At 42.5% G+C, this 14,710-nt stretch overlaps 1 pseudogene; it reads left to right on the top strand.

The window, feature by feature from the left end:
- The window catches only part of LOC120052138, a 55,957-nt pseudogene that overhangs the window by 3,873 nt on the left and 37,374 nt on the right, over positions 1-14,710 (top strand).

The following is a 14,710-nucleotide window of genomic DNA, read 5'->3' as shown; positions in this document are numbered from 1 at the left end:
GTATGTACTTGTAAGTCGCTCTGGATAAGAGCGTCTGCTAAATGACTTAAATGTAAATGTAATAAACCAAATTACAACACAGTCAAAACAAAACTACATTGCTTATTGGGAAACACAAGCACATGATTCTCATTTTTATATTGTAAATAAGCTTTGGCAATATGTACATTGTTGCGTCATGCCAATAAAGCGAATTTTGAGAGAGAGAGAGAGAGAGAATCGTCGTCTTCCTGTTTTAGAATATCATGACTGAATATTGTTTCTGTCTCGGAGTTGTCCTTAACCTGTTTTCTGCCCATTTCAAACAACCGCAAATCAACGACCTCCGAAATGTCATTTAAAGCGGTGAAATCGTCCGAATTCATTGTTTTACTCTCCATGTTCCGGGGCACCCCTTCCGTTTCGACCATGTCCTCCAGGGGTGTAGGGGGTTCGATGTCAGTTATACATTTTATCATAAAAAATACATACAGTTGACATATAGATAATTCCATTCTAACGAAGGCTGTTCCATAGCATTTATCCCCGGGTGCAGTTGGCTTAATGTTGCATATTCTGCGGGCGTTAGATAATATTAACATGTTATACGATATAGATACATTTTAACTTATAAGAATATGGGCATTTGACATATTGCCTAAAAAATCATTGCCCCCCCCGTTTAAAAAACCATATCACACCGGTTTAATATTACAATAATATCAATAATATTCAAACAATTCCCCGACTCCAAATCTAATATATTATTTTCACTAACTCACCTTCAGAAAGCTCCATTAGGATGGCTTCACAGATTATCTTTTAACTGTTCGGTCTGATAACTCTTCTGGGCTGTTGGCCTGGTGTTTGGAGTTGCCCTAATGCCTTTCGTACAGAGTGGATCGGTTGTCACTCGCTCCTCGGTCTTGGCTCAAAGGAGAGATATTCTGAAATGAGTTTACAGAGCAGGGGTGACGTTTTTTTTCGGGCGATATCCTGTATGAAACACCCTGTATATTTGGTTTAGATTACAAAGGCAGTGTTTTAAAGCAACAGGTGGGTGTCGAGACATATTCTGTCTGCCGGTATTGCATTTATGCTTCATAGCACCTCAGGGGTAGCAATTTGGGGGGGGTGTCCAATGTAAATTTATAGACCGGGGTGGGGGGACCGTTAGTATATGCGCTGATTAGAAATAACAATGTTTTAACCCCAGGGTTCGGTCTAGACATGTTATATTCCGGCTGTTGGTTTTGACTTTTTAGCCCACACACCCTCAGGGGGAAATAAGTTCGCATTTTAAAGGCTTGTGTGTTAATTAAGTGAAGGTGCCAAGAGCAATTGAAGAGACGCCGACACACTTTTTGATGGGGGGTAGGCAGATATCTGTACATACAGTTTGCATGATAGTGCAAACCTTGGTTTCAAACGAACCATGCAGAGACACACACCCCCACCCCCTTTGTTTTTGAAACACACACACCTCCTGGCCCGGCACACGCACACCCGCGCACGCACACGTCTTTTCAGAAATTATTTTTCTCCGAGACATGCATGATGATAGAGCGAAAAGACAGAGTGTAACGAACGTCGTCGGGAGAAGGAGAAGAGGACCAAGGTGCAGCGTGGTAAGTGTTCATAATTTTAATCACTAAACTGAACACTGAACAAAACAACAAAAGACGACAAACGAACAGTTCTGTAAGGTGACGACACACACTAAACAGAAAATAACTACCCACACCCACAGGTGGGAACAGGCTACCTAAGTATGGTTCTCAATCAGAGACAACGATTGACAGCTGCCTCTGATTGGGAACCATACCAGGCCAAACACAGAAATACAAAACATAGACAACATAGAACACCAGACATAGAATTCCCACCCCAACTCACGCCCTGACCAACCAAAATATAGACATAAAAAGGATCTCTAAGGTCAGGGCGTGACAGTACCCCCCCCAAAAGGTGCGGAATCCGACCGCAAAACCTGAACCTATAGGGGAGGGTCTGGGTGGGAATTTCACCGCGGTGGCGGCTCTGGTGCGGGACGTGGACCCCGCTCCACCTTAGTCTTGGCGCCTCTGGAGCGGGGACCCTTACCGCCGACCCCGGACCGGGGACCCTCGCAGCGGGCCCCGGACAGGAGGGAGACTCTGGCTGCTCCGGACAGGAGGGAGACTCTGGCTGCTCTGGACAGGAGGGTTAGAGCTTAGCACAGGCACAGGACTCACCAGGCTGGGGAGACATGCAGGAGGCCTTGTCCTTGGCCGAGGCACTGGATACACTGGACCGTGGAGGCGCACTGGAGGTCTCGAGCAAAAAGCCTGCACAACCCGTCCTGGCTGTATGGTGACTTTGGCCCTGCACGTGCGGGGCGCAGGCACAGGACGCACTGGGCTGTGCAGACGCACTGGAGACAGTGCGCAAAGCTGGCGCAGGATAACACGGGCCGAGGAGACGCACTGGAGACCAGATGCGCTGAGCCGGCATCATCCCTCCTGGCTCGATGCCCACTCTAGCCCGGCAGATGCGAGGAGCTGCGATGTAGCGCACCGGGCTATGAACACGTACTGGAGACACTGTGCGCTCCACCCCATAACACGGTGCCTGACCAGTACAACGCTCGCCACGGTAAGCGCGAGGAGTTGGCTCAGGTCTCCTACCTGAGTCCGCCAATCTCCTCGTGTGCCCCACCCCCCCAAAAAAATCTGGGGCTGCCTCTTGTGCCCGTTACCTCGAGCCAATTCCTCGTAGTGTCGCCGCTCCGCTCTAGCTGCCTCCAGCTCCTCTTTCGGACGGCGATACTCCCCCGGCTGAGCCCAGGGTCCCTTGCCGTCCAAAATTTCCCCCCATGTCCAGGAGTCCATTTTCCCACGCTGCTTGGTCCTTTGGTGTTGGGTAGTTCTGTAACGAACGTCGTCGGGAGAAGGAGAAGAGGACCAAGGTGCAGCGTGGTAAGTGTTCATAATTTTTATCACTAAACTGAACACTGAACAAAACAACAAAAGACGACAAACGAACAGTTCGGTAAGGTGACGACACACACTAAACAGAAAATAACTACCCACACCCACAGGTGGGAACAGGCTACCTAAGTATGGTTCTCAATCAGAGACAACGATTGACAGCTGCCTCTGATTGGGAACCATACCAGGCCAAACACAGAAATACAAAACATAGACAACATAGAACACCAGACATAGAATGCCCACCCCAACTCACGCCCTGACCAACCAAAATAGAGACATAAAAAGGATCTCTAAGATCAGGGCGTGACAAAGAGCCCCTTCATTAAAGGTGAGATACCTCTTTAAAACCATTTATTTAATTCAAAATATTTAGTACAGACCTTTTAAAACACGCTGTAATTAATTAACCAATTTTACTGCCCAATATTGAAACATGCAATAATGTTTTTATGTATAAACATTGTTGTACAACAGTTATACATCATTACCAGACACAGTACTACACTTTTAATAACCTTTAAATGTTTATAACTATCTGTTGTAGGAAAGCCTGTATTCGTATAAAATAAGACATTGTTTTGAAACGCACATGCCCATTTTCCCAGAAAAGCCTCTCTCCGCGACAGACCGGGGCGAGAGAGAAAACGAGAGATTCCCGTTCGTTAAAGGGTGAGATAGAATTAAATAAATAGTTTTAAAATTGTAAATCTTTAGTACAGACCTTTTAAAACATGTTATAATTTAAAAAATGTACTATTCCTTTCTTACAGATAAAGGGCCTGGTTATAGGTTTTGACACCCGTCCGTTTCCAATTCCACCCAAGCCCCAGCTCCGTAAGTTTTCCAGGCATAAAGTAGTTCACATCCAGACAGGCTTTGGAAAATACATACGAACTAACAGATTTTTGTAGCATCTCTACTATATCGGTCATGTTACTGTGGTCTTTTTTTAAAGTCAATAAACATTTGTGTAAAGTGTACACTTTTGTTTTACAGTAGATTTGTTTAAGCCCACCAAAAAACACCTGATTTATCCCACAGCATTAATTAATAAGATGGGTAGAAAATGAATCTGTTTAAGTGATAAGTAAAGGCCTTTCAAAAAGAGGCTGTCATGATTGACTGTGACACATATTTAACACGTATTGCTTGTTACAGAAGACTACTGTTGTACATTGAATATCCATTCATCCCTGTTACACCTTGATGTGTTGGCTCTCTATGTCTGTACATAGTGTGAAATGCGGTTTCCCTAAAGTTATTAACCCCTAAACCTGAATCTGAAATTAACTTTATGATATTTTCTTACCCCTATTACATTGGGGTTCTAATCTACCTCTTTCAAAATCCCCCCGGTGTACATGCACCGAACATCCATAGGCTGGAGCCACCTGGAAGCTCGGTGCATGTACAACTAAAGAGAACTAAATAGGAAACTCAACAGTGTGTTAGGCCGAGAAACATTATTTAGATGGTTGTTTTATTGTTGTTGAAAGCTTGAAATGTACACAATGAGAAGGGACCTTGTTTCTAACACCCCTGTAGAGACATATACACACACACACACACACACACACACACACACACACACACACACACACACACACACACACACACACACACACACACACACACACACACACACACACACACACCTGCTTCATAGACAACAACCCTAAGGGCAATAAAATAGGGTGGGTGTGGGGCCATACTCTTTGAAATGTTCAAACACATCCCCCCAGTTCAATGAGGTCCCTAGACATTAATCATCGCGACAACTTCAAAGGAATAGATGCATTATATACATAAATTAACACTCACTCTAAGGCGTGAGAACAGGAACAGGATGTCCTGACAGGATGCCCCTATATTGGCACTCCCTAGAGCACGTGATAACTTCCCGCCAGGATTTCCTGACCGGATGCCCAAATATGGGCATGCACATGTCATCCGGACATAGGGTCATAAAGCAAACGTTTGACGTGTGCCGTCTACTTTATTGTCTCTGGCTACACATCAAGTTTACCAACAAAATATCTAAATGCATTCTCCATTACATTGACTAATATATTGATATATCCTTGTAGCTCGTGAACCCTGAGATCTTTGAGTACAGTGGCATTTGGCCCAAAGATCCTTTCATCCCAGCTGCAAAGCTCACTTCAGCCCTGGCTGCTCAGCTCAATCAAGTTTGTGTATGCCAATGGTGTTGTGGGTGAGGTATTTGCCCCCACTGGTGTGTCTGAAACAGTACTGGATATCCATAGAGGTATCCTGAACATCCTGCATCAAGAAAACACAGAACGTCTATGAGATGCAGGAGGTAAGACTTGTATATTTTCATATTCACACATACAGTACTTCTCACTCTCCTTTGTATTACCTATGCTGGAGCTCAGGGAGTGTGCAAGACCCACTATGTGATCAGTGAAGATGCCAAGGCACAGTGCATCCATTTGACTAAGACCAAAGATCTGAATCACTGCCAGGAGAGAATCATGAAGAGTTTGGTCTGGCTTACACTGAGTAGTGTGTTGAGATCCAGCAGATAGGAGCAAATGTAACTTGTTATTGGCTTTGGTGGACATCACTAAACAACAGATATTCTAGCCTAGGCAATATCACTAACAATATGTTTTATCTACCCAGAGAGGAAAGAACCAGAGGGGAGCTGCCATCTACAACTATGCCACTGGTGCTATGATCCTGGAAGCCACTGTTACAGAGCTCCATCAGTTCTCACTTTTAATGAAATGAATGGCGCTGCCCAGATGGAAGCAAAGTATGTTGACTGATTTGAAAAGTACATTTTAAGGTGTAATGCATCTAAAATTGCTAATGAGCTTAAATTGCCCATTTACAGACAAACCTTGGTTTTTGTTAAGATTGAGAAGATCCCAGTTAAGCCCTTCAAAGCAGAATATCTTCACAATGGATCCATTCAGTATGAGTTTGCCACTGAGATTCTACAGACACTGATTCCGCTCCTTAGGCTCAGCAACACACATTATCAGGTACAGTGACAAGTAGTACCTTCCTCTTGAGTCACAGGACATTGTCCGTAGTGTTTTCTTGAATTATGCTCCTGATAACTTTTCAAAATATGAATTCCTTCTCTCGTCAGATTATGGAGATTCTGAACCATCTGGTTGAAAACAATGTGGCTGAGGTCCATGACGATGCCCCACTGAAGTTTATTCAGCTTGTCCAGCTCATGCGTATGGCCAGCTTTGAAACCATTCGGGCCATCTGGCATCAGTTCAAGGCCAAGCCAGCTTTCAGGTACTTTTCAAATCATCTTTGGGAAACAAATATCATCAAAAAAGACAGGCACAGTACTAAAGTGAACCTTCCACTTTTTCATATACTGGATCCTGGATGCTATCTCTGCAATTGGAACTCCAGTTACTCTGAAATTCATCAAGGAGAAGTTAGTGGGGGGGTCAAATTACTAATGCTGAAGCTGCTCCAGCTCTGGTGGCCACTGTGCACATGGTTACAGCTGATGTGGAGGCCATCAAGCTTTTTGAAGTAGGTACACCTTACGATTAGGTTTAAACTACATTTTTTGAATCCTGGTTAATATGACTGAAAACAATCTTTTTTTGCACCACCAGACCCTGGTTTTGAACCACAAGATTCAGGCAAACCCACTTATGCGTGAGGTCGCCATGCTTGTTTATGGTACCATGATTTCCAAGTACTGTGCTACATATCTGTCACGAATCCCGCCGAGGATGGTGCCTCTTCCTGTTCGGGCGGCGCTCGGCGGTCGTCGTCACCGGCCTACTAGCTGCCATCGATTCTTTTCCTTTTGTTTCTGTTAGTTTGGGCTGATTGGGTGCACCTGTTTTGAGTTTAGTTTGGTGGGTAGGCTATTTAAGGGCAAGTAGCCCGCTGGCTTTTGTGCGGGCTTGTATTCTGTTATTTGGTGTTGGATTGTGATGTGATGTGGATTTTATTATTTTCTCGGGACAGTTTAGTCCGGTGTTTTTGGACTCGTCTTTTCATGCGCCCGTGTGTTTAGGGCATGATCGTTTTCCCTGTCAATTGGAAAATAAATCCACTTTCTTGAAACCCTGCTCTCTGCGCTTGACTCCTCCACCCAGTACTCCTAGCAGCTCTGACAATATCCTACCTGCCATGGTGACTTTGTGAAAGTAAAATATGTTTTTCATAATCACATTCAGTTATTACTTACTGGATGAGAATGAACCTCTACAGCTCATCCATGATCTTTCTGTTGAGGCTATCGCTAAGGGTAACTTTGAGGAAATCGCAATGTTTCTGAAAGTTCTTGACAATGCTGGACATCCTACTAGCCTTAAGCCCACCATGAAGCTCCTGCCCAGATTTGGAACTGCTGCTGCTGCTACTCTGCCACTGAGAATTCAGGGTGATGCCATCTTGGCTCTGAGGAACATTACCAAGAAGGAGCCCTGGAATGGTGAGTATTGCTCCTCTCTCTCAGTTAACACCATCACATCTTATGACATTTGAACAATCCACTTACCTTTTTATCATCCGGTGTTTTAGATCCAGGATGTCGCTGTGCAGTTCATGGACAAGGCTCTTCACCCAGAGCTCCGTATGATCGCCACCTTTGTGCTTTTCGAAACAAAGCTTCCCATGGGTCTGGCAACTACTCTTGCTGATGCAGTAGCAAAGCATGCCAATCTGCAGGTCGCTAGCTTTGTCGACTCTCTCATGAAGGCCATGACCAAGTGCACCGCCCCTGGCTTTACCTCAGTGTAAGAGCACTCTTCACTTTCTCAAAACATGTAGTCTAGATTTGCATCTGCATTTGAATCTAATTGCATTCTATTTTCCCATTTTGTGCTGCTGCTCGCACTGTTGCATTCAAGATCCTAAACCCAGAATTTGACTGAGCTTCTGTTTCAGCAAAGGCACCCACCTGGATTATTATCATTGTAAAGGCCTCATGAACTGAACTCCTACAATCTTAATGGTTTCTCCCTCATATGTTGGCATAATGATTGTTTTCTTTCTTAAAACCTTTCTAGGACATGCGTTCCGCTAGCGGAACCCCCCCCAACATTCCTCTGAAAAGGCAGCGCGTGAAATTCAAATATATTTTTTTGAAATATTTAACTTTCACACATTAACAAGTCCAATACAGCAAATGAAAGATAAACATCTTGTTAATCTACCCATCGTGTCCATTTTTTTAAATGTTTTACAGCGAAAACACAACATATATTTTTGTTAGCTCACCACCATATCCAAAAAACACACAGCCATTTTTCCCAGCAAAGATAGCTTTCACAAAACCCAGAAATAGAGATAAAATGAATCACTAACCTTTGAACATCTTCATCAGATGACACTCATATGACATCATGTTACACAATACATTTATGTTTTGTTCGATAATGTGCATATTTATATCCACAAATCTCGGTTTACATTGCCGCCATGTTCAGAAATGCCTCCAAAATATCCGGAGTAATTACAGAGAGCTATGTCAAATAACAGAAATACTCATCATAAACTTTGATGAAAGATACATGTTTTACATACAATTAAAGATACACTGGTTCTTAATGCAACCGCTGTCAGATTTAAAAAAAAAACTTTAGTAAAAAGCACACCATGCAATAATCTGAGACGGCGCTCATTTCTCCGCCATGTTGGAGTCAGAAATACGAAATTACATCATAAATATTCCCTTACCTTTGATGATCTTTCATCAGAATGCAGTGCCAGGAATCCTAGTTCCACAATAAATCGTTGTTTTGTTTGATAATGTCCATTACTTATGTCGAATTAGCAACTTTAGCTAGCATGTGTAGTTAACGTTTCCAAACACTTGCGCAAGTGAACGCAAACGTCGGACGAAAACTTCAAAAAGTTATATTACAAGTCGAATAAACTGGTCAAACTTAGTTGAGAATCAATCTTCAGGATGTTGTTATCATATATATCCAATAACATCCCAACTGGAGCATTTCTTCATGTCTGTAAAAGTAATGGCACACATTGACATCCCATGTCTAGCTTGCGTGACCAGGAACTGGCTATCTGCCAGACCAGTGACTCAAATAGCTTCCATCCGGTCCCACATCACACTAGAGGCTTCATTCCACGTTCTACTGACGGTTGACATCTAGTGGAAGGCATATGAAGTGCAAACAGATCCATAAATTACAGGGATTTGAATAGGCGATGACTTTCACATCGACCCTTTTCAGAATTTTCACTTCCTGTTTGGAAGTTTGCCTGCCATATGAGTTCTGTTATACTCACAGACATAATTCAAACAGTTTTAGAAACTTCAGAGTTTTCTATCCAATAGTAATAATAATATGCATATATTATCATCTGGGACAGAGTAGGAGGCCGTTCAATTTGGGCACCAATTCATCCAAAAGTGAAAATGCTGCCCCCTATCCCTAAAAAGTAAACTTCTTGTGGCTGCAGGGGCAGTATTGAGTAGCTTGGATGAAAGGTGCACGGAGGTGCCCAGAGCAAACGGCCTGCTCCTCAGTCATAGTTGCTAATATATTAATATTATTATTAGTATAGAAAACACTCTGAAGTTTCTAAAACTGTTTGAATTATGTCTGTGAGTATAACAGAACTCATATGGCAGGCAAAAACCTGAGACAAAATCCAAACATGAAGTGGAAATTCTGAGGCTGGTCGATTTTCAACCAAGATCCCATTGAAATCACAGCGAGATATGAATGAGTTTGAACTTCCTACGGCTTCCACTAGATGTCAACAGTCTGTAGAACTTTGTCTGATACCTATACTGTGATGGGGGGCCGAATGAGAGGAGAATTAGTCAGGTCTGCCATGACCTGACCATTCTTTGACCATGCGCGTTCACATGAGAGGGAGCTCTGTTCCATCGCTCATCTGAAGTCAATGTAATTCTCCGGTTGGAACGTTAATTCAAGATTTATGTTAACAACGTTCTAAAGATTGATTCAATACATCGTTTGACATGTTTCTACTGACTGTTACGGAACTTTTGGACATTTCGTCAGCTTTTAGGGAACGCGCTTCGTGACTTTGGAATTGTTTACCAAACGCGCTATCAAAAGTAGCTAACTGGACATAAATAACGGACATTATCGAACAAATCAAGCATTTATTGTGGAACTAGGATTCCTGGGAGTGCATTCTGATGAAGGTCATCAAAGGTAAGGGAATATTTATCATGTAATTTCTGGTTTCTGTTGACTCCAACATGGCGGCTAATTTGACTATTGTTTTGAGCGCCGTCTCAGATTATTGCATGGTTTGCTTTTTCCGTAAAGTTTTTTTGAAATCTGACACAGCGGTTGCATTTAGGAGAGGTATATCTATAATTCCATGTGTATATGCAAAATCACTGGATGTTTTTGGAACTAGTGAACGTAACACGCCAATGTAAACTCAGATTTTTTTATATAAATATGAACTTTATCAAACAAAACATACATGTATTGTGTAACATGAAGTCCTATGAGTGTCATCTGATGAAGATCATCAAAGGTTAGTGATTCATTTTATCTCTATTTGTGCTTTTTGTGACTCCTATCTTTGGCTGGAAAAATTACTGTGTTTGTCTGTGATTTGGCGGTGACCTAACATAATCGTTTGTGGTGCTTTCGCTGAAAATCCTATTTGAAATCGGACACTTTGGTGGGATTAACAACAAGATTACCTTTAAAATGGTATAAGACACATGTATGTTTGAGGAATTTTAATTATGAGATTTCTGTTGTTTGAATTTGGCGCCCTGCACTTTCACTGGCTGTTGTCATATCGATCCCGTTACCGGGATTGCAGCCATAAGAAGTTTTAAGCTCCCCTGATGATGGGTGCTGCTCCCAGTGATTTCTACATCAATGATGCTGCCACCGTTTTTCCGAGAGCCATTGTGGCTAAAGCCCACACCTACTTTGCTGGAGCAGCTGCTGATGTTCTGGAGGTAAAAACTGTTATTCAAAACCATTTAAAATGATTACAATTCAGAGGTTCCAAAACCCTCTTTTAACGATCTTTCTCAGATTGGAGTGAGAACCGAGAGGCTCTTATGAAAATTCCCAAGGCTCCTAAAAAGTCTTGACAGGATCACCAAGATGAAGCGTGTCATTAAGGATGTAAGTACCAAAGATCACTTAATCTCCCAAATGTATCTCCAAAGAATCAATGATTAGGTTTTTTAAATGAAGTTGATGAAGTTTATCAGTCAGCTTTGCTCTACTAATCTATCCACAGCTGTCTGACTGGAGGTCCATGCCTTCAACCGAGCCCTTGGTCTCCGTGTACGTGAAGTTCTTTAGACAGGAAATTGCCTTAGGCAACATCGACAAGGCCATCATCGAACAGGTAATTCATGTATGTATTATACTCCTTTATACTACTTTATGATCAGGAAAGCTGTAAATTCTTAAACCTCTTCCACAGTTGACTTTCACAGTGGTCTTATGTCATCACAGCTAGGTAGATGGCCAATGTTTGTTTCTCTACAGCTTGCAACTGGACCTGCTGTTCAGGCAGAGGAACAGTTGTCCATGAGAGCACTGCTGTCTGGAGCTGCTTTTTATTATATTAAGCCCCTGCCGGCTGCCGAGGTGCGTTGCATCTTCCCCACCGCTGTTGGTGTGCCCATGGAGCTCAGCTTCTATACTGCTGCAGAAGCCGTTGCAACTGTCAATGGTATGTGCTCACCAACAAGAATGTAATGAAGCGGTAATGCTGTTGTTGTTTTAATTCATCTTGGGTTTCATAGTCACATTGGCTATGTTTCTCCATTCCCATTTTCACAGTCCAAGCCACCATGTCTCCCAGCTCATGAAGACCAGGCTGCATCACATCCGGCCGTGATTGGGAGTCCCATAGGGCGGCATACAATTGGCCCAGCGTCCACCGGGTTTGTCCGGGGTAGGCCGTATTTGTAAATAGGAATTTGTTCTTAACTGACTCGCCTAGTTAAATAAAGGTTAAATATATATTTTTAAAAGACAAACATTCAACTGCAGGCCAAGTTTACACCAAGGTGCATACAATACCAGTGAAAAGTTTGGGCACACTTACTCATTCAAGGGTTTTTCTTTATTTTTACTATTTTCTACACTGTAGAATAATAGTGAAGACATAAAAACTATGAAATAACACATATGGAATCACCCAAAAAGTGTTAAACAAATCAAAATATATTTTATATTTGAGATTCTTCAAAGTAGCAACCCTGTGCCTTGATGACAGCTTTGCACAATCTTGATATTCTCTCAACAAGCTCCAATAGGTAGTCACCTGGAATGCATGTCAATTAACAGGTGTGCCTTGTTAATTTGTGGAATTTCTTTCCTTCTTAATGCATTTGAGCCAATCAGTTGTGTTGTGACAAGGTACGGTTGGTATAATGAAGATAGCCCTATTTGGTAAAAGACCAAGTCCATATTATGGCAAGAACAGCTCAAATAAGCAAAGAGAAACGACTGTCCATCATTACTTTAAGACATGAAGGTCAGTCAATAAGGAACATTTCATTTCTGTTCAGACCATCGATCTCATTGCATCTGTGCGGTATGTAGCTTTTTCTAGAACAGGTAGTAAAATGGATTTACTAGCATTACATATTCCATGGTTCTATTGAATGCATACATTTAAGCTGTAAAAATCACCAAATATGTATCACAGCTGTCAAAGGAGATATTCACATCTAAAATTGCATCTTCTATGATTGGTAGTTTGGGAAGATGAATATTCTATTTTGACACTACTTTTCAGCAGCCATTTCTTCTTGTAGTTATGACCTCTAATCTCTTTCCCATTTTGTCATTTTCAGTCAAGGTCATCTGAAATCACTTACAATGATATACCTTCCAACTTCATGCCCAAGAATAAATCCAAATTCTTCGGAATCAAGGCATGTGCTGAGATTGAATCTCACACGGAACCCAAACCGGCTGCACGCGTGTGCCATCGTGCGCTATTGTGCATACATTTATTTTGTCCCCCTACACCAAACACGATCACGACACGCAGGTTAAAATATCAAAACAAACTCTGAACCAATGACATTAATTTGGGGACAGGTCGAAAAGCATTAAACATGTATGGCAATTTAACAAGTTAGCTTGCACTTGCTAGCTAATTTGTCCTATTTAGCTAGCTTGCTGTGGCTAGCTTATTTATCCTGGGATATAAACATTGAGTTGTTATTTTACCTGAAATGCACAAGGTCTTCTACTCCGACAATTAATCCACACATAAAACGGCCAACCGAATAATTTCTAGTCATCTCCTCCTTCCAGGCTTTTTCATCTTTGAAATTATATGGTGATTGGTATCTACACTTTTACCACGACAACCGGCAAAACATTTTGTCTTTCAATCACCCACGTGGGTATAACCAATGAGGAGATGGCGCGTGGGTACCTGCTTCTATAAACCAATGAGGAGATGGGAGAGGCAGGACTTCCAGCGCGATCTGCGTCAGAAATAGAAAGGAGTTCCTTGGCATCGCAGACGCTCGTTGGCGCGCAAGCAGTGTGGGTGCAATAATTGAATAACATGGATTTCTACATTTATTTTGCGACGCTCGTGCACGCGACGTGTCCGGTCTGGTCAGCATGTCAGAGCGCTGCTTTCATCAGAAACTGTCCTCTCTATGCATGGATTGGGAAACACTCAGTCCTTGTTGATGTGTCACCAGGCAAGATATATTCATGATTTACATCCAATACACAACTATCAATACAATAAGAAAAAATTTAAATTATCTTAGAGAAGCAATTGTATCTATATTTCTTTGCGGGCAGCTTCTGGTCCAGTCATTGAGTGAGTGGAGATTGAAGTACAAATTGGGACCCAAGGCCACAGTAAAGATAATCAAAGTCAACACCATGACTGAAGAGAAAGAAGCTTCAGACGGAAAAACTGTCCTGTTGAAGCTCAATAAAATCCTGGTACTTGGTCTGAAGAATGGTAGCATATCTTCCCCCAGTTCTAGCAGCTCTCGCTCCAGCAGTTGTCATTCCATCCGTTTCCCTCCAAATCCATCTCCTCATCTTCTCGTGCCAAGAGTAAGATCATTGATGTGAATGCAGCCCCAATCAGCAAGAGGTCTAAGAAAATCCGTAGCAGCAGCAGCAGTAGCGAGAGCAGCAGCAGCAAAAGCAAACTGAGCTCCAGCTCCTCTATGTCCTGTACCTCCAAGTACAGCTCTTCCAGCTCCCGCATCTGAAGGGTGAGGCAGAACTTTCAAGCAGTTACCTAAATTACTCTACTTTCACTGCTCTTCCTATTACAGGAGGAAGTAATTGACATGAAGTTTGCCAAGAACCACATCCAACAGGTAATGTTTATATAGTGCACATACAATATGTGCAGCTATTAGTGATGCTTGATGATATTAAACCTGAGTTGGTATACTTATTTTGCTTGCAGCATCCAATCTCTGAAGTAAGAACCTCCAGCAGAATCTACAAACGGGTAAAACTTCTATATCACAACTGGGGCTGTGTATAATTACTCTCCATTGCTGACAATGGGAGTGAGTACAATAATGAACTGTGTCTTTTCAGGCCAAATACATTGGCAATGCTGTTGCCCCAGCCGTGACCATCCTCATCCGTGCAGTAAGAGCTGACAATGACGTGCAGGGATACCAGATTGCTGCTTACTTGGACAAAGCTACTTTTAGACTGCAAGTCATCCTGTCTAACCTTGCTCCAAATGACAACTGGAGAATTTGTGCTGACAGTGTTCTTCCGAGCAACCACAAAGTTATGGTAAGA

Source organism: Salvelinus namaycush, chromosome 8 (genome assembly GCF_016432855.1).
Source record: "Salvelinus namaycush isolate Seneca chromosome 8, SaNama_1.0, whole genome shotgun sequence".
NCBI classification, from domain to species: domain Eukaryota; kingdom Metazoa; phylum Chordata; class Actinopteri; order Salmoniformes; family Salmonidae; genus Salvelinus; species Salvelinus namaycush.
Note: the sequence above shows the minus strand (reverse complement) of the source record. Positions and strands in the feature narration are given on the sequence as shown.